The 19,694-nt window shown below is 43.5% G+C and overlaps 1 long non-coding RNA gene across 1 annotated transcript in view; it reads left to right on the top strand.

Moving 5' to 3' along the window:
• The first annotated feature begins 3,684 nt into the window (after positions 1–3,684).
• Positions 3,685–19,694, top strand: part of LOC137227179 (uncharacterized) — a 245,000-nt gene continuing 228,990 nt past the window's right edge. Inside the window, exon 1 of the long non-coding RNA XR_010944734.1 lies at positions 3,685–3,834. This is a non-coding gene — a long non-coding RNA (uncharacterized lncRNA). The remainder of the gene's footprint in view (positions 3,835–19,694) is intronic.

The raw sequence follows: 19,694 nt of genomic DNA, 5'->3' as shown, positions 1-19,694 counted from the left end.
CTCTCTCTCTCTGTCTCTCTGGTCTCACATACACGCACAAACACACACACACACACACACACTCCATTCTGAAGAAAAAGACTTTGCTTTTGAAAAAGAGGTTTAGTTTTTATTTTGCCTTTTTATCACTAGCATATTTTTAAGGCGATTTTCTCTTTTGGACTTTAAAATTAGTTTCTGAAGCCTAGAAGTTTGTGGTGACATGTTGGTGGCCAGTCAGGATGCTTGGGAGAAGTTTTGGGTCAACAACCAGCATGCTTTTTCCCAGGCCTCTTGAGTTTGCAACACAGGTTAAAAAAGTCTTCTGAGTCCTGGTTTCATTTTCTCAGGAAAGTTTCAGGCGGAAAAACAAAGACTTTGATATCGGAAGGCCTCAGGCTAAAATTCCCACATTCTCTCTTGTAAACTTGGAAAAGTGACTTGATTTCTCTAAATCTCAATTTCCTCATCTGCAAAATGCAGATAAAATCCACTTGAGATCCTTCCGTAGATTGCATGTGCGCATGTCTATAAAGTGGCCAGCCCAGTGTGTGATGTTCAAGTGCAGGAGAGTTGTTTGCTTGCTCTTCCCTGCCTCCTTCCATCCCTGTCTCCTAGCTCCCCTACTTGTCGCTATGAGGACTATGGCCAAGCTAGTCCATCGCTCTGTAGTGGCTCCTGTGAATGAAGGGAAGATGTTGAGACTTGGCATGTGAGGTTACATGGTCAACCAAGGTAGGGAGAGAGAATTCTTCCTGGACATGCTGAAGGCAAGAAAGGCAAATTCACTGTTACTGAGCTCTCTTATACACCAGGCACCCTTAGGCCTTTCATCTGTATATTCATTCATCCCAGGAATCAACTGGGAGACACTACCACATGGGCTGGTTTAGCTGGATGGGGCATGGCTGCTGAACACAGAACAAGAATGAAGGGCAACACCCGTTCCTGCTGATGTGGTGAGCACTATGGGATGTACATAGCAGGTCACCTATCTGAGGGGCCACCTGTTCTCTGTTGACACTCCTTACTGGAACGGTAGGAGAAATGACAACACACACAATGTTCTCTGGAGGCAGGAGGCCCGATTATAGTAACTTGAGTAATTCCCTCTGAACAGTCAGTGCGGTGTGAACATACTTGAGGGCAGAGCCAGTGGGTGAGTATAGTACTGGGTGGTTTTTTAAAAATAGTGCTGAACACATGGTTGGCATTAAAAAGAGTTATGTTGAATAAAGAAAAGAAGGCTCCTCTCCCCCAGTGCTGGTAGCCTCTTCTACCAAAGACCTTTAACACAATGCATGCTTTCTTTTCATATTTGTTTTCACTCTTCAAAGGCAGGAAGGTATCAGCTAGTAGGCCATCAGCCACTGTGCTGAGAAGTATTCTGAGAGAAGTTTATACAGAAGATCTGTCCCATATTTGCCCAACTAGATGGTTTTTCGCTAAGGTCCCCTTCATTACTTCTTGACATTTGAACTATAACTTCAATGATTGTGGATATTGGCCTGAATTGTCTCAGCTTGCTTATTTATATGGAAGCATAATCAACAGCCCAACACACCACAGGCCCCACCTTAAAATAAGTGGAGCCATTCAAGAGAAAGTAAGCTGAAATCAAGCGAAGACTTGCTGAAAACTGAAGGATATCACCACAGCACCAGCAGCGTATGAGTGAAGGTCACCAGTGCTCAAGGCTCTTGGCTACCTCATTGCTTTGATATTGATGTATAGGCTAAGAATGTTGATTAAACTAACAGACTCAAAACAAAAAATCTTATAATGCAGGATCCTATTAAATACTTCAACAGAGCTTGGGAAAGATCCCCACAGTGCTGATTCTATCTATTCATGGAAAGGTACACATGAAATGACTTGCTTTTTTGTGTAGATGATTACCCAAGAAGATGTTGGACATGGGGGACTCTATGTGACCAGGAAACTATAGTCCTCTGAGGGAACTCTGGCAGAGGGCACTGTGGAGAGGAGGAGGTGTTCCTCGGGCACCCCTTTGAAGAGCCAGAAGGGAGAGGGAGGTTTGAGGAGGGCTGAGCGGGAGAGAGCAGGGCGGAGGAGCTGGTACACATCATGGGAAGAAGGCAAGGAGAAACCAGGCTGCAGTGAGGTGAGCCCTTGAAAGCCATTTTTTCAGGCTTTTCCCCAAGGAAGGACTCGTGCCCTGCGAGGTAGACTCATGGGAGATGCTTTAGGTTTAATGGAGGACATTTCAAGGACCTCTTGACTTGCTTGCCTGTATCCATCTTGTCAGTGATTATTCTGTGCCCAAGGCACCATGATAGATACTGGAGTTATGAAAGGTATGCGTGAGACTGCCCCCACCTTCGTAGAGACAATGACATCTCCGAGGGGACCAGACCTACACAGAGAAGTGCACAGTCTTGTTTGCTGAATAATGGAACTTCGTGGAAAGATGGTTCGTGCAGCGTACACTACGGGGAAGGTGAAACAGAGTGCCAAAACCAGAGTCTGATTCACAGCTTGACAATCTTCTTCTCTAATGATGAGCTGTTTTTCAAATATAAATACATTTCACATTTCTCTGAAATGACCAAAGACCACTTTTGTCTTCAAAAGGGAAATGTACAGCACGGCCAGGGAGCTGGCTTCTGGGTTTCTTTTTTCCCCTGGTCATAAAGGCAACAGTAGAATAAGACCGAAGAGGGCTCTGTGCTTAGAGATGCCACATGACGTGGGCAGCGGGAGCCACAGCAAACTCTTGGGCAGCTTATGGAGACGCCCAGACATCTCTTGCCTGGGCTGAACTGGCGTGAATTATTCTCTGGGTGCTTTTCCCCTTGAACTTTCCCTCTTGTTAACATAGACTTTTATGGGCAATCTCATGTATTTACTCATTGATTTATTCAGCACATATTTTGACCTCCAGCTGTGTGTGAGGCACAGCATAAGGTACTGGGTATCCAAGGGTATCCAGGCCCAAACAGCCCTGCCCTCAAGGAGCCTAAAATCTAGTGAGGGAGACATTATTAGGTTAATAATAATTGCACACATTGCTTTTTTTTGTATAATATTGCTGCCTAAAAATTACAATTTGGCCGATTATAAGATAATTTACAAACTTTACAACGATTGACTATGGTGTGGTCATTTTCCAAAAGCCACACACACATCATAATTTAATTATAGTGCCAATGAGAGCTAGGTGGGCAAAGTACAGGGTGTGATGAGAACGTATAATGGTCACCTCCCCTAGCCTGTGAGGGCTGGGGAAAGCTTTCCTGAGGAAGTGGCTTTTACTGTAAGACCTGAAGAATGAATAAAGTTGGCCAGGGGAAGAGGAAGTAGAGATGAAGATTAGAAAGTGGTCCAGGCAGAGGGAACAGGATGAACAAAGGCCCTGGGGTCTTTGAAACTAGTCCTGGTCTGGATTTGTAAAGCCTTCCAGGGGTCCTCCAAACTGGTCCCCTTATCCTTTTCAAACAGAGAGAGTTCAAAGTGCCTTCAGTTGCTTACTTTATGTGTCATCAACCCATTCCCAGCTCCCTACCCCTTCCCTGTCTCCCCTACTCTCAGCCCTCTGCCCGTAAGGTACAGTCATCCAAGAGAACCTGCGTGCTGTTCTGCCTCTCCCTTGACCCTGGCCAGCAAGTTTTGGTAGGAGACATGTGTCTAGACAAATGATTGGCCTTTGTGAAAGGAAGTGTTTCAGGTCTGAGTCAACCTGACCCGAAGCCAAGAAAGAGATGATAAGGCTGATGGAAAAGATCTCCTTAATGAACGTAAAAAACAGCCCAGAGGTGAAGACACGCAACAGCTTCGGGGTTTCCTGAGACTGCTGTCCCCAGACAGGCTCCCCAAAGCACTCAGGGATAAGAGGTAGGAAGGCTACATCATTTCCTCTCTGCTACTTGTATTTTAACATTTTCCTGCCTCTCACACTAATTGCTATTTCCCACACCAACTTTCCAAGCAGTCACCTTTTAGCTTTTGGGGGTACATATTATTCCTCTTAAGTGGGATAAATGTCTAGGTGACATTTACAGGACCAGAGATTATTCAGTCAGCTTTCCTGCTGGTACCCTTTTTTAATCCTTTCAACCTCAGTGTGTTCATTTATAAAATGGTTGGAAAGATGAGCCTATGATGTCACCGTGAGGATTGAGAGTTTAAACAATGGATTATTAATGTTACAGAATGTTAGATATTAAAGAGGAAAATTCCCTTATTTCCAAGTAACCCCAGGTGGCCATTACCCACAGTGGAGGAGTTGTCATCTTATGTGCAGATAAGGGACCTCACTTCAGGCGACCACCAATGTAATAGTAATCTTGCAGGTTTTTTTCTTCCCAGAAATAAGAGATATAAACAAGGTTTAATTAGTAGCCAAGAGACATACTTTGTTCTCAATTTGAATGAGAAAAGATTTAAAAATAAATCCACATCTAACCTTTTTAAAATACACTATGATGTACGAAGCCCTTTCAGTATATAAGCATACCTCAGAGATACTTTGAGTTTCAGTTCCAGACCACTGCAATAAAGTGAATATCGCAATAAAGCAAGTCACATGAATTTTCTGGGTTCCCAGTGCAGGTAAAAATTGTATTTATACTATACTGTAGTCTATTAAGTGTGCAATAGCATTATATCTAAAAAAACAATGTACATACCTTAATTTAAAAAAATGTGCTCGGGACTTCCCTGGCGGTCCAGTGGCTGAGACTTTGCCTTCCAATGCAGGGAGTGTGGGTTTGATCCCTGGTCGAGGACCTAAGATCCCACATGCCTCGTGGCCCAAAAACCAAAACATAAAACAGAAGCAGTATTGTAACAAATTCAATAAAGACTTTAAAAATAAAAATGGTCCACATCAAAAAATCTTAAAGAAAAAAAATAACGCGCTTGGAAAAATGGTCCCGATAGACTTGCTTGAGTCAGGGTTGTCGCAAACCTTCAGTTTATAAGAACCACAGTATTAGTGAAGGGCAGTGAAACACAGAGTTAGTGCTCAAATGTCATTGGTACCCACATCCTGCACACAGGATGGACTCTTGTTTTGGGGTTATTTGCTTATTTTACTCTATGATTACTTATTATTTATCATCTGTGTCCCCACTTACCCCCCACATTAGAATGGAAGCACCAGATGGGCAGTTACATCATCTCTGTTGCCTACAACAGTGCCTGGAACATAGTAGTGCCTGGAACAAAGAAATATTTGTTTAACAAATAGCTTTAATAACTGTGTTTCTGCTAAAGCAGAGAGATGGAAGCACTCAGAAAGCTAAAAGAAAATTTAGCCTCTTAAAATATGGGACATGTCAAAACCATGAGTGGCCCAGGGTCACCATAGTGGTCTCAGTACTCTGTGCTCCGGCATCCTCTCTTGAAGCCCAGCCTCTCCACGCCTCCAGGGCTGATCTTGGAGCGGGGGCACAGAGAGCTGGGCTGACCACAGAGCAAAGGAAAAGCAGCTCCTGATCCAGCATAGAGAGGATCCATCTTTTCTCCCCCTGGGTCTCGAGGATCACAGTATCCCGAGCTGGATAAACTTATGTTTTGACAATGAAGATGGGTAGCTGTGCTAAGGCTCCCCTCAGCATGTGGTTGTGGATGCTCTTTGCCCCAAAGCAGAAATTGGTCAGAATCCTCGGTTTAGAATAGAGACAGAAAAGGTAGATTTTTCCTGTGTCTGTTTGCATATGAGAAAATCCACCTCTGTGTGAGCTTCCAAAATGCCTTCTACTCGGACACAATTCTGTTTGGAGGATAAGCATCAATGGGGCAGCATGCATGGACAGCATTGCCCAGAAAACACACTGCAGATTGACTGTCTTTGTCAAAGGTGGCGGCGCGTGTGAAGACCGTGACGACACATGTGGCAGGCTTTGGCAGATGCTTAAAAATAGCTGAGGGTTTGGTTAACCGCAGGAAAGCCAGGGTGGGGGGCGGTCCCTCCCCTCTCATGTTCCCTCCCAGGTGATTCAGGGTGGTCCTGAATTCGTCAGAAAGCCAGATCTCTGCAGGCCACCTGTTGCCAAGTAACAAGAATCATTTGACACAAGTCACGCGAGTCAAGGACAGTGACTCGAGAAGGCAGGGCAGGGACGTGGAGCCTGGAGGACTCCAGGAAGCTGCCGCAGCCTCATGTGCACAGCCTGATGCTAGAGCTTTGTCCCTGGTGATCCAAAGAGGCATATGGTTGACAGATGCTATTTACAGCCAGGACCAAACCAACTCAAAGAAGCAAAATTCCGTGTAGTACAGTGAGAAAGAAAACATTTGAAAACACCAGCAATTACCAGGCTCACGCCATTTACACATTTGTGTTTGGGGTTCACTTCTGAAATTCACTTTTCCCCATGCACTGGTGAGTGTGAGAAATGGAAGCGAGCTTGGGTCGCTTTGACCTCGTCTGCCGCAACGTGAGCAACTTTGAAAGCATGATTTGTAGTGCGGTTAATAGAGAGAAGGTCTCTGCCCCACCCCATACCCTTGAAATGCAAGCTCCTGGAGGGCACCAGCTTGATGAGTCTCTTTTAGGTCTCACCCACCCAGCTCCTCCCCGCATCCCTCCCCGGACCCCGTCCACACACACTTTGCCCAGCACAACACTGGGTACTTTTGGTGTTTGGTGAATGTTTGCTGAACTGAAAAGGCTTTTTTGCTTGTTTGTTTGTTACCATTTTTACTTGTCTTCTGCTGTTGCTGCTCTGTATCTTGTGTTTTTATAGGGGAGTTTTTCTCCCCTCCTCCTCCTATGTGTGCACGTGGCACATGGAGCTGGCCTTCTGCTTAGGGTGTTCCCAAGCTTGGCATTAGGAGGTACTTTCGTGAGAGGAGTTACTGGCACTAGCCATGGAGAGGGACGAGAACAAAGACAGAGGAGCTGGGGTCCTGATCCCAAGAGTGTGGACGCTGCTCTCCGGGTTGTGGTCCTTCAAGCAGACGTTCCCCACAGTCCTTCCTCTGACTCCACCGGCATCTCTGGTGGCCCGGTCAGCCTGCAGCAGTGGAAAGAACAGGACCAGAATCGGGATCTCCAGGGCCTCGCTGGGGCTCTGCTCTGCGACTGTGCAAGCTCCATCCCATCTTTGGGTTTCGATTTCTTCAACTATGAAAGGAAGGCACGTTGATGACCATGGGGTCATCGAAGGGGTTGATGACCATGATGGTACTTGGTAGCTCAGCACCGAGTCTACCATCCCCTATCCAGTACCATGCTTTCTCCTTGGCTGAGTGTCTGCCTGTCCGAAGCCCTCTGGCACAATGACCTCCTGTAACAACTGTGGTGGCTTTTAGAATTGTCTAGCACATACCATGATTCTCTTCCTCTTGTGTCTCTCAGGCAAGATCCAGGTTTACAAATGTAGGGGCTTGGGGTTGGGAGAGGATCTAGGGGGTGGGAAGAGAGGCTTACGCAGCATGATGTGCCCTTCCGGTGGGAAGAGCTGTCACCCGGCAGAACGGCTTCCAGAATTCTCAGGGCTGGCCTGTTTCAGCTTCAGAATCCGATGTACAGAACCTGACTGGGGCCTGTGGTGCTGGCGTGAATCAGACTGATGGACGAGATGGCAATTCATATGAACAACAAGGTAGAGACTTTGAATCCACACGACTATTTCCTCTTGTTAGGCTTAGAAACGTAAGTCCAAGGGGATTTAAAATAATACAGCCTTACAAACGCAGACCTAATAATTCTGTGCATGACCATGATTTGTAATTTTATTTCAATGTGTCATCAGGGTCTTCTGCAGTTGGGATTTCCCCAGGGACTGGTCAGTCCACCCCATGCTCTCCTCCTTCGTAACTGCCCTATCTTCCTCCATCTGACACATGAAAATGCAGTTGAGGGTGAAGACCCAGAGACTGGTAGCTTTCCTTTTCCCTGGACCTCACCCTATTCACCTGGGGAGCGCGGGGGGTGGGGGGGTAAATAAAATTCCTTCCCTCCAAGACTCTTGTTGTGAGTAGTTTACTCAAAGCCTGCAAGGCAGTTGGCTGTGATCCAGGGCTTTAATCTGTCCATTTTGACTAGTAAGGACCATTGCCAAGAATCACCCGTGGGCTTCCCTGGTGGCGCAGTGGTTGAGAGTCCGCCTGCCGATGCAGGGGACGCAGGTTCGTGCCCCGGTCCGGGAAGATCTCACATGCCGCGGAGCGGCTAGGCCCGTGAGCCATGGCCGCTGAGCCTGCGCGTCCGGAGCCTGTGTTCTGCAACAGGAGAGGCCACAACAGTGAGAGGCCCGCGTACCGCAAAAAAAAAAAAAAAAGAAAAAAGAAAAAAGAAGCACCCATGATTTGAGATATTTCAATGCCAATGCAGAATGGCTTATCAGAGAACCCATGTGGATGGCTGGATCAGGTCCACGTGTGCAGAAAGGCTTAATGCTCATTCTCCTTCTCCAGCAGCATTCCTGGCTCACCAAGAGAGGAAATGTGCATTGTCATTGAATTGTGAGTGAGGGGATGAATGTGCAGTGGCGTGGTGGGGAGGGTGGGGCTCCTGTCCAAGGTAAGAGTCATTCTAGGTACTGCTTTCCAAATTAAGTACCATGAAGCTTGGCATTTGATTCCATGATTCTCTTTGCTCCATTAGGACAGCTGGCAGGGATGTAGTGAATGATCGTCTTATTTGGAGTTGATTAATTCCATAAGCCTCAGTTTACAAATGTTTGCAATAAAGAACAAGCAGATAAAAGTGAGAATTGACAGATGGAGCATCAATCCTTTGATGTCAAGGACAAAACAGTCAAGTCCTTGTGAGTGACTTTCCAAATTAGCCCTGCCGTGCCTGGTGGAGCTGGGCACTGGGCCTTTAGAGAGGACCACTGGCCTGTTTTGCAGGTCCCCACCCAGGCCTGACTCATATCCAATCTCTGGAGACCTATTGGAAAGTTCAAACTTGACAATCACTTAGACATAAGGTTGGGGTCTGGTTTAGACTCTTCTGGAAGTCTAGGTGGGTTTCTTGGTTTATAAAATATTGACTTTTTAGAGAAATGAGAAGTTATGCAACTTTAACACACACACACACACACACACACACAATCTGGAAACTATATCTAGGTTGGCAGAAGAAACTTGCTGTCTCATCTTTGAGGTGTGGTCTGTCTCTACATCTGGAGGTTTTTAATTTCTTGCAAGGAATTCTTGTTAGGTGCTTGAAAAAGCCATCTGTTCATTTTGTTTGTGCCTCATCTTCCCATCTAGACAAGAGCCTTCTTGAAGCACAGTGATTTTATCAGATGTTAATTTGCATGCTCCATTGTACTGAGCGCAGTGCTTGCCAGAAATGGTGCTCCATGATGTTTGCATTGATGCACAATAGACCTGCTGTTTCTCAGCATCCCAGTGGGTCCAGGCAGATGCACGAAATGGATGACTAGAAGACATCTCTGACACTCTGTGTGAGTTGAATTCCCTGGGAAGCAGATGCTGAGATAGAGTTAGAAGTGCAGGAGGTCTAGGGAGTGGAGGGATAATGCCTGTAAAAGACATAAGTGGGGAGGAACAGGATTGGGCAGGGAAAGCGTTCTGAGACCAGTGCAGATCTCACATCTGTGAAAGGAAACGTGGGGGAGGCAGGATGCAGCAAGGGGAGTCTCAAACTACAACGCAGATCTGACAGAGTCTTGGAAAACCCTAAAGGGAGTTCCCTAGAAAGAGATGGCCATTGCAGGAGTCCCGTATTGGGCAGGAAGGAGCAGACCCTGGTGTCCCTGCCGTGTGCCATCGTGGCTGAGGGCTGCCTGCGAACACTGGGGGCTTCAGCACAGAAGTGGAAGCGCAGGCCCTGAAGGTGCCAACAGTTGGAGGCTGTCAGCTTCCCGCACTTCTTACAGCTGAATCCTTCCTTGAAGGGAGGTCCAGGCAGATTGACCTCCACAGGTGCACACTTTCTGTCCCTTGACAGAATGGAATGGTTATGAATTTGGTCTGGATGGGTAGAATGGCACACCTTGTCCCATCCTACCCATCCAGACCGAATTCGTAACCAACTGCCGTTAAGTTTATCTCGAAGATATTTTAAAGGTTGGTTTACTTCTGCATGACTCCTCAACTAGCCCAGGTAGCGTCCTCTCTCTTAATCTCATGGCCAGTTTCATGAGCATGTGACCAGTCACACAGGGTCCCACACTCTAAAGAACCCTTCACGTGGGGTTTACTGCTGTGCATTAGCTCTCTCGAAGTTCTTAGCGATAATTTTGTATTTGAATTTGTATTTTGTAAGTGAAGTCCAATGGGAGAGTAGAGCAGGCACTGGGGGCTTGGAGTCTTGGCTAACACGTGATCCCATCTCCTGCTGCCTCCCGCCTCCTCAGATAATTATTGGCTACTAAATCCCTGGTCCCTGGCACCCCAGACTCTGCCTAGTCTCTTCACCACCTTCTGCCTCTGATGGGGACCTGGGCACGTGTGGGGAGGTTTGGGGTTGAGTGTGGGATCTTGGGACAGGGAATGGAGATGCCCATTCCTGTCCAGGACTGGCAGTGCCAAGGTGCAGTTGGCAGGTGACTCGGTGAGGGTGAGCCTACCCACCCCCAGTCCGGGTACCTAGCATGTCCTGGCACGGTGGCTGCAATATTTTTGAAGGTCACCCTTTGCTATGGGTTGGGAGGCAGGCCTATGAAAAGGGGAGATACCTAGCTCACTTCCCCACTCCTAGCTGAGGTATAGCACTTTAGTCTGGAAGATGGCAGGACAGGACCCCCAGGCGCCTGTGAGTGTCGCCCCATGCTATCCCCACGACCAAGGGAGCACGACACTGAACAGGAAATAAAAACCACCAGCACAGATTGAGAGAGAGAGAGAGACTGAAGAAGAAAGGAAACAGCTTTGTACCTTTAAAAGCACTTTAAATACATATCTTTAGAAGGACTTTTATCCTGCTTTGTGAACAAGGGGCCTCACAGTGTCATTTTGCACTGATTCCTACAAATTAAGTAGCCGGTCCTGCCTGGACCACTGCGGTAACTTCCTAGCTGTCTCATGACATCCACCTAGGCTGCCTCCAACCTGTTCTCCACATCACAGAGAGTCAGTGCTCCAAACCCAAATCTGATTAGCTTATCGCCTCCCCCAGTGAGGGCCCCTGACTAGCTCCCCAGGGTCACAGGGTGGAGTCCTGTGGGGCCTGAAGCAGATGCTGGCCCTGCTCTGCCTGTTTACTACACCTGGGGTGGTTCCTCTCTCTGCAAACAGCGCCCTGCTCTCTCTTTTCTGGGAGGCACTGCCAGGTCCCCAGGAGCACCCTGAACCAGTGGGGATCAGGGTCAGGGATCAATGGATCGGTTCACCTTTCTTCCTCCACAGAGGGGCAAATCTGAGGTATGTTCTGTACGGTCTCTCAGGGGTCCTGGTTGAACTGGGCTCACAGCAGAAAGCCTCTCATTACTGCCCCATTATTGCTTTCCTCCCTTCTCTCTCTCTCTCTTTCTTCCTCCCTCACTGAGTGCTCTGGAATCATCTCCTAATTAAACAACCTGAACCCAATCCTTGCCTCCAAATCTGGTTCTCTGGAACCCAAACTAGACCGGCCCCATCTACCTTCATCCTGCCCTGCTTTCCCTCTACCCCTTTAAGTTTGCTGACTGTGCCATGCTCCTTCCCTTCATGGCCTCCGTACTCACTGTTCTTTCTGAAATGCTTCCCACCCATTCTCCATCCCAATTCCCCAATCCTAATTAACTCCTATCCATCCTTCAGACCTCAGCTGAAAAAGCTTCCACAGGGAAGACTTTCCTGACTCAGAGTCCTAAGTAGATTCTTTAAATATATATTCTCAGACCCTCTGTTTCTTTTGCATCTGACAACTTAGCTTGGTTTGTTAATTTGTGTCAATTATAACGATAATTTCATTAATACCTATCTTTTTCTGTGGTCTATAAGCTTCCCGAGAGGAATGATTGCATCCCTTATTGCTTTCCATTTTTTTAATCCAAGGCCTGGCTCATTGTTGGTACCCGACAAATATTTACTAAAAGCCAAATGAGTTTAAAGATATCTTAAAATTGATACAGAGGCCACTCACACTGACAAGAATGCTGAGTCATTTAGATGTGAGAACTTGGGCCAGTTTCTCAAACTCTCTGAGCCTCAATTTCCTAATGTGAAAATGTGGGTATTAATAGCCCATATGTTTGGGGATTTTTGTAAGAAGTAGATAAGATAATGTAGGTAAAGTGCTTAGGAGGGTGTCTGACATACAATAAGTGCTAATTAAAATGTTAGATTTGTTTCTATCCATATAATTTGTGAGGAATAGGGATTACATGGAAGAATGATTATGAGGAGGAAAATAGAACCTATGAGAAAAGGTAAAAATGATGGAATCAGTGTGTCTGGAACAAGAAAGATGAAGGATTATGAAATGCCACATCGAGAATAGAGGGAGTCTGCGGGACATTACAAGGGGCTATAGATTTCCATCTTCACTCAATATGGGATGTGAGAAAATTTTGATAAATATCAACATGTTAGATATGTCAGCTGTTAGGGACCCAAGTTTAATGCTGTCTCCCTCTCATTTCTTAACTACTGTCATGATGATTTGGTCACAGTTACTCTACTTGTTGGTATCTCTGTGTTGCAAGAGGTTTATAACACGTCACTAAAAACTGAAATCAGTGTTTCAGGGCATATTCAGGCACAGGCAGCCAACAGCACATCCCGTCTTTGCGTGTTTTCTGTTTCATGTGTTCTCCAGATGAGCAATTAACATTTCAATGTGCATTTCAGTGCTTTTTAAAGAGGAGGAAGTGTAAGACATTGGAACATACTTGTGACATGAATTCTCTGATATAATTAAAAGTTGAGATGGGTGAACTCTTGCCTAGGACTTAGATTTCTGCAGCCTGAAACTTATTTCATTTTTGCCCATTTATTTCAGTTATGTATTTAGTTAATATATACTGTATTTATTTTTTTACATTTAAGCATTTAATATTTCTATCCAAATATGTGTGTACTTGTTAATTATTCAGACATTTAGTGAATATTTATTAAGCATCTTCCAGGTGGAAGGGGTAATGCAAGGATTCAGGGAAGAACTGGAGGTGTTCATTCTGATCGGAGAGCGAAAAATCTAGAGCACAGATAATTCCTCCTTTGATTAAGTGTTATTTAGCATTTGCTCTATTCCAGGCACTGTTCTAGGCACTGGTGATATGGCCTTCAAAAAACACGGTCCTTTCTCGGAGCCTACAGTATATAATTCCAGATTATATGTGGTAAATTTCATAAAAGAGGACTACCAAAGCACTCTTCAAATTTAGAAAAGTAAGAGCACATCCATCCAGGAATCTTTCAAGGAGGAGGTGGGCCTTAGAGAAAAGACAGGCATCTGCCAGCAGACTAAAAGGCCTGGGGCTCTCCAGGTGGAGAGAGGACATAGAGGGGATAAGCCTCTGATTCTCAATTCCACCAAGAAATTCTCTGATGCTAGCTGAGTATCCTACAGTTCAACTCAATTCTGACACTGTCGACCTGGAGGTAACATCAGACCCCACAGGTTAAGGGCTCAATCTCACGAGACTGCCCCCACTTCAGATGCCAATAGCAAGTCCAGGTTGTTACCTGTGCTTCTCACCAACCAGCTATAAATCCCCTGAGCCCTTCCTTGGGTTTGATTAATTTGCTAGAATGGCTCACCGAACTCAGGACATCCCTTTACTCACTAGATTACCAAGGATATTGGTAATCCTTGGTATTTATTACAAAGGATATTAAAGGATACGGAGCAACAGCCAGATGAAAGAATACATAGGGTGAGGTGTGAAGCAAATGAACTTCTGTCCTGTGAGGTTTGGGCCCAGCATGGTGGCACATGGAGGTGTTCTGTTTCCCCAACCTGGAAGCTGTCTGAACCCTGTCCTTTTTCGGTTTTTACGGAGGCTTCATTACACAGTCATGACTAAGTCATTGGCCATTGGCTATTGATTTAACCTACAGCTACCTCCCCCCGCCCCATCCCCAGAAGTCATTGGGGAGGGACTGAAAATTCCAACCTTCTAATCACAAGGTTGGGTCCCCTGGCAACCATACCCCATCCTTAGGTGTTTTCCAAGAGTCACCTCATTAACATAACAAAAGACAGCTTTATAGTTCTTTTCACTTGGAAAATTCCAAGAGTTTTTAGAGCCCTGTGCCAGGAGTGAGATAGAAGACCGTGTGTGTGTGTGTGTGTGTGTGTGTGTGTGTGTGTGTGTATGTATATATATAATTATATATCACAGGAAGCTGGAGGGTTTGAACACATGAGCCACATCTAGGAGATTGCAAGTCATCTATTAAAGAGTTGACTGGAAAAAAAAAAAAAGTGGAGAGAAAGCTACAGAGCAGGATCTCTCATCCTCTGTACTACTGACATGGGCTGGATAAATTTTTGTTGTAGTGGGCTGTCTTGGGCATCACAGAATGTTTAGCAGCAGATGCCAGTAAAATGCCTCCGCCAGTTGTGACAAACAGAAATGTCTGCAGACATGGCCAAATCTGCCCCCCACCATTGAGGACCACCATAGTCCAGTGACATCAGGTTGTGGGGGAACGTAACTACCGCAGTAGGAAGGACTGATTTCAAGTGGATATCAAGGGCCCAACAATATCAACTAAAGAATTAAGTTGTTGGATTTATGTATCAGATTGAAATCAGGAGATATTGAAAGGGTGTGTGATGGGGAGGTTATTGAAGAAGAGCTGGTAATAAGGGATTAACAAAGTCATGAAAGGAAGAGAAAAAAAAGGAAAGAAGATGGTAGAAAGTATGTTAGTTGTCTACATTTCCTCAGTTGTTTCCAAGTCTTTTACATCTGTTGTTTGATTTATTCTTGTTTTTTTATTTTTTACATCTTTATTGGAGTATAATTGCCTTACAATGGTGTGTTAGTTTCTGCTTTATAACAAAGTGAATCCGTTATACATATACATATGTTCCCATATCTCTTCCCTCTTGCATCTCCCTCCCTCCCACCCTCCCTATCCCACCCCTCCAGGCGGTCACAAAGCACCGAGATGATCTCCCTGTGCTATGCGGCTGCTTCCCACTAGCTATCTAATTTACATTTGGTAGTGTATATATGTCCATGTCTCTCTCGCGCTCTGTCACAGCTTACCCTTGCCCCTCCCCATATCCTCAACTCCATTCTCTAGTAGGTCTGTGTCTTTATTCCTGTCTAACCCCTAGGTTCTCCATGACATTTTTTTTCCCTTAAATTCCATATATAAGTGTTAGCATACGGTATTTGTCTTTCTCTTTCTGTCTTACTTCACTCTGTATGACAGACTCTAGGTCTATCCACCTCATTACAAATAGCTCAATTTCGTTTCTTTTTATGTCTGAGTAATATTCCATTGTGTATATGTGCCACATCTTCTTTATCCATTCATCCTATGATGGACACTTAGGTTGTTTCCATCTCCGGGCTATTGAAAATAGAGCTGCAATGAACATTTCGGTACATGATTCTTTTTGAATTATGGTTTCTCAGGGTATATGCCCAGTAGTGGGATTGTTGGGTCAAATGGTAGTTCTATTTGTAGTTTTTTAAGGAACCTCCATACTGTTCTCACAGTGGCTTTATCAATTTACATTCCCACCAACAGTGCAAGAGGGTTCCCTTTTCTCCACACCCTCTCCAGCATTTATTGTTTCTAGATTTTTTGATGATGGCCATTCTGACTGGTGTGAGATGATATCTCATTGTAGTTTTGATTTGCATTTCTCTAATGATTAATGATGTTGAGCATTCTTTCATGTGTTTGTTGGCAGTCTGTATACCTTCTTTGGAGAAATGTCTATTTAGGTCTTCTGCCCATTTTGGGATTGGGTTGTTTGTTTCTTTGTTATTGAGGTGCATGAGTTGCTTATAAATTTTGGAGATTAATCCTTTGTCAGTTGCTTCATTTGCAAATATTTTCTCCCATTCTGAGGGTTGTCTTTTGGTCTTGTTTATGGTTTCCTTTGCTGTGCAAAAGCTATTAAGTTTCATTAGGTCCCATTGTTTTTATTTCCATTTCTCTAGGAGGTGGATCAAAAAGGATCTTGCTGTGATTTATGTCATAGAGTGTTCTGCCTATGTTTTCCTCTAAGACTTTGATAGTTTCTGGCCTTACATTTAGGTCTTTAATCCATTTTGGGCTTATTTTTGTGTATGGTGTTAGGGACTGATCTAATCTCATACTTTTACATGTACTTGTCCAGTTTTCCCAGCACCACTTATTGAAGAGGCTGTCCTTTCTCCACTGTACATTCCTGCCTCCTTTATCAAAGATAAGGTGACCATATGTGTGTGGGTTTATCTCTGGGCTTTCTATCCTGTTCCATTGATCTATCTTTCTGTTTCTGTGCCAGTACCATACTGTCTTGATTACTGTAGCTTTGTAGTATAGTCTGAAGTCAGGGAGCCTGATTCCTCCAGCTCTGTTTTTCTTTCTCAAGATTGCTTTGGCTATTCGGGGTCTTTCGTGTTTCCATACAAATTGTGAAATTTTTTGCACTAGTTCTGTGAGACATGCCAGTGGTAGTTTGATAGGGATTGCATTGAATCTGTAGATTGCTTTGGGTAGTAGAGTCATTTTCACAATATTGATTCTCCCAATCCAAGAACATGGTATATCTCTCCATCTATTTGTATCTTTAATTTCTTTCATCAGTGTCTTATAATTTTCTGCATACAGGTCTTTTGTCTCCTTAAGTAGGATTATTCCTAGATATTTTATTCTTTTTGTTGCAGTGGTAAATGGGAGTGTTTCCTTGATTTCACTTTCAGATTTTTCATCATTAGTGTATAGGAATGCCAGAGATTTCTGTGCATTAATTTTGTATCCTGCTACTTTACCAAATTCATTGATTAGCTCTAGTAATTTTCTGGGAGCATCTTTAGGATTCTCTATGTATAGTATCATGTCATCTGAAAACAGTGACAGCTTTACTTCTTCTTTGCTGATTTGGATTCCTATCATTTCCCTTTCTTCTCGGATTGCTGTGGCTAAAACTTCCAAAACTGTGTTGAATAAGAGTGGTGAGATTGGGCAACCTTGTCTTGTTGCTGATCTTAGTGAAAATGCTTTCAGTTTTTCACCACTGAGGATGATGTTGGCTATGGGTTTGTCATATATGACCTTTATTATGTTGAGGAAAGTTCCCTCTATGCCTACTTTCTGCAGGGTTTTTATCATAAATGGGTGTTGAATTTTGTCGAAAGCTTTCTCTGCATCTATTGAGATGATCATATGATTTTTCTCCTTCAATTTGTTAATATGGTATATCACATTGATTGATTTGCGTATATTTAAGAATCCTTGCATTCCTGGAATAAACCCCACTTGATCATGGTGTATGATCCGTTTAATGTGCTGTTGGATTCTGTTTGCTGGTATTTTGTTGAGGATTTTTGCATCTATGTTCATCAGTGATATTCGCCTATAGTTTTCTTTCTTTGTGACATCCTTGTCTGGTTTTGGTATCAGGGTGACGGTGTCCTCGTAGAATGAGTTTGGGAGTGTTCCTCCCTCTGCTATATTTTGGAAGAGTTTGAGAAGGATAGGTGTTAGCTCTTCTCTAAATGTTTGATAGAATTTGCCTGTGAAGCCATCTGGTGCTGGGCTTTTGTTTGTTGGAAGATTTTTAATCACAGTTTCAATTTCAGTGCTTGTGATTGGTCTGTTCATATTTTCTGTTTCTTCCTGATTCAATCTTGGCTGGTTGTGCATTTTTAAGAATTTGTCCATTTCTTCCAGGTTGTCCATTTTATTGGCATAGAGTTGCTTGTAGTAGTCGCTCATGATCTTTTGTATTTCTGCAGTGTCAGTTGTTACTTCTCCTTTTTCATTTCTAATTCTATTGATTTGAGGCTTCTCTCTTTTTTTCTTGATGAGTCTGGCTAATGGTTTATCAATTTTGTTTATTCTTTCAAAGAACCAGCTTTTAGTTTTATTGATCTTCGCTATCGTTTCCTTCATTTCTTTTTCATTTATTTCTGATCTGATTTTTATGATTTCTTTCCTTCTGCTAACTTTGGGGTTTTTTTGTTCTTCTTTCTCTAATTGCTTTAGGTGCAAGGTTAGGTTGCTGATTCGAGATGTTTCCTGTTTCTTAAGGTAGGATTGTATTGCTATAAACTTCCCTCTTAGAACTGCTTTTGCTGCACCCCATAGGTTTTGGGTCGTCATGTCTCCATTGTCATTTGTTTCAAGGTATTTTTTTATTTCCTCTTTGATTTCTTCAGTGATCACTTCGTTATTAAGTAGTGTATTGTTTAGCCTCCATATGTTTGTAGTTTTTACAGATCTTTTCCTGTAATTGATATCTAGTCTCATAGCATTGTGGTTGGAAAATATACTTGATAGAATTTCAATTTTCTTAAATTTGCCAAGGCTTGATTTGTGACCCAAGATATGATCTATTCTGGAGAATGTTCCATGAGCACTTGAGAAAAATGTGTATTCTGTTGTTTTGGATGGAATGTCCTATAAATATCAATTAAGTCTATCTTGTTTAATATATCATTAAAAGCTTGTGTTTCCTTATTTATTTTCATTTTGCATGATGTCTCCATTGGTGAAAGTGGGGTGTTAAAGTCCCCTACTATTAATGTGTTACTGTCGATTTCCCCTTTTATGGCTGTTAGTATTTGCCTTATGTATTCAGGTGCTCCTATGTTGGGTGCATAAATATTTACAATTGTTATATCTTCTTCTTGGATCAATCCCTTGATCATTATGTAGTGTCCTTCTTTGTCTCTTCTAATAGTCTTTATTTTAAAATCTATTTTGTCTGATATGAGAATTGCTACTCCAGCTTTCTTTTGGTTTCCATTTGCATGAAATATCTTTTTCCATCCCCTTACTTTCAGTCTGTATGTGTCTCTAGGTCTGAAGTGAGTCTCCTGTAGACAGCAAATATATGGGTCTTGTTTTTGTATCCATTCAGCCAATCTGTGTCTTTTGGTGGGAGCATTTAGTCCATTTACATTTAAGGTAATTATTGATATGTATGTTCCTATTCCCATTTTCTTAATTGTTTTGGGTTCGTTATTGTAGGTCTTTTCCTTCTCTTGTGTTTCCTGCCTAGAGAAGTTCCTTTAGCATTTGTTGTAAAGCTGGTTTGGTGGTGCTGAACTCTCTCAGCTTTTGCTTGTCTGTAAAGGTTTTAATTTCTCCATCAAATCTGAATGAGATCCTTGCTGCATAGAGTAATCTTGCTTGCAGGTTTTTCTCCTTCATCACTTTAAATATGTCCTGCCAGTCCCTTCTTGCTTGCAGAGTTTCTGCTGAAAGATCAGCTGTTAACCTTATGGGGATTCCCTTGTGTTTTATTTTTTTTTTTCCCTTTCTGCTTTTAATATGCTTTCTTTGTATTTAATTTTTGACAGTTTGATTAATATGTGTCTTGGCATATTTCTCCTTGGATTTATCCTGTATGTGACTCTATGTGCTTCCTGGAACTGATTAACTATTTCCTTTCCCATATTAGGGAAGTTTTCAACTATAATCTGTTCAAATATTTTCTCAGTCCCTTTCTTTTTCTCTTCTTCTTCTGGAACCCCTATAATTTGAATGTTGGTGTGTTTAATGTTGTCCTAGAGGTCTCTGAGCCTGTCCTCAGTTCTTTTCATTCTTTTTTCTTTATTCTGCTCTCCAGTAGTTATTTCCACTATTTTATCTTCCAGGTCACTTATCCGTTCTTCTGCCTCAGTTATTCTGCTGTTGATCCCATCTTGAGTATTTTTCATTTC

Source organism: Pseudorca crassidens, chromosome 1 (assembly GCF_039906515.1).
Source record: "Pseudorca crassidens isolate mPseCra1 chromosome 1, mPseCra1.hap1, whole genome shotgun sequence".
Taxonomy (NCBI): Eukaryota; Metazoa; Chordata; class Mammalia; order Artiodactyla; family Delphinidae; genus Pseudorca; species Pseudorca crassidens.
Note: the sequence above shows the minus strand (reverse complement) of the source record. Positions and strands in the feature narration are given on the sequence as shown.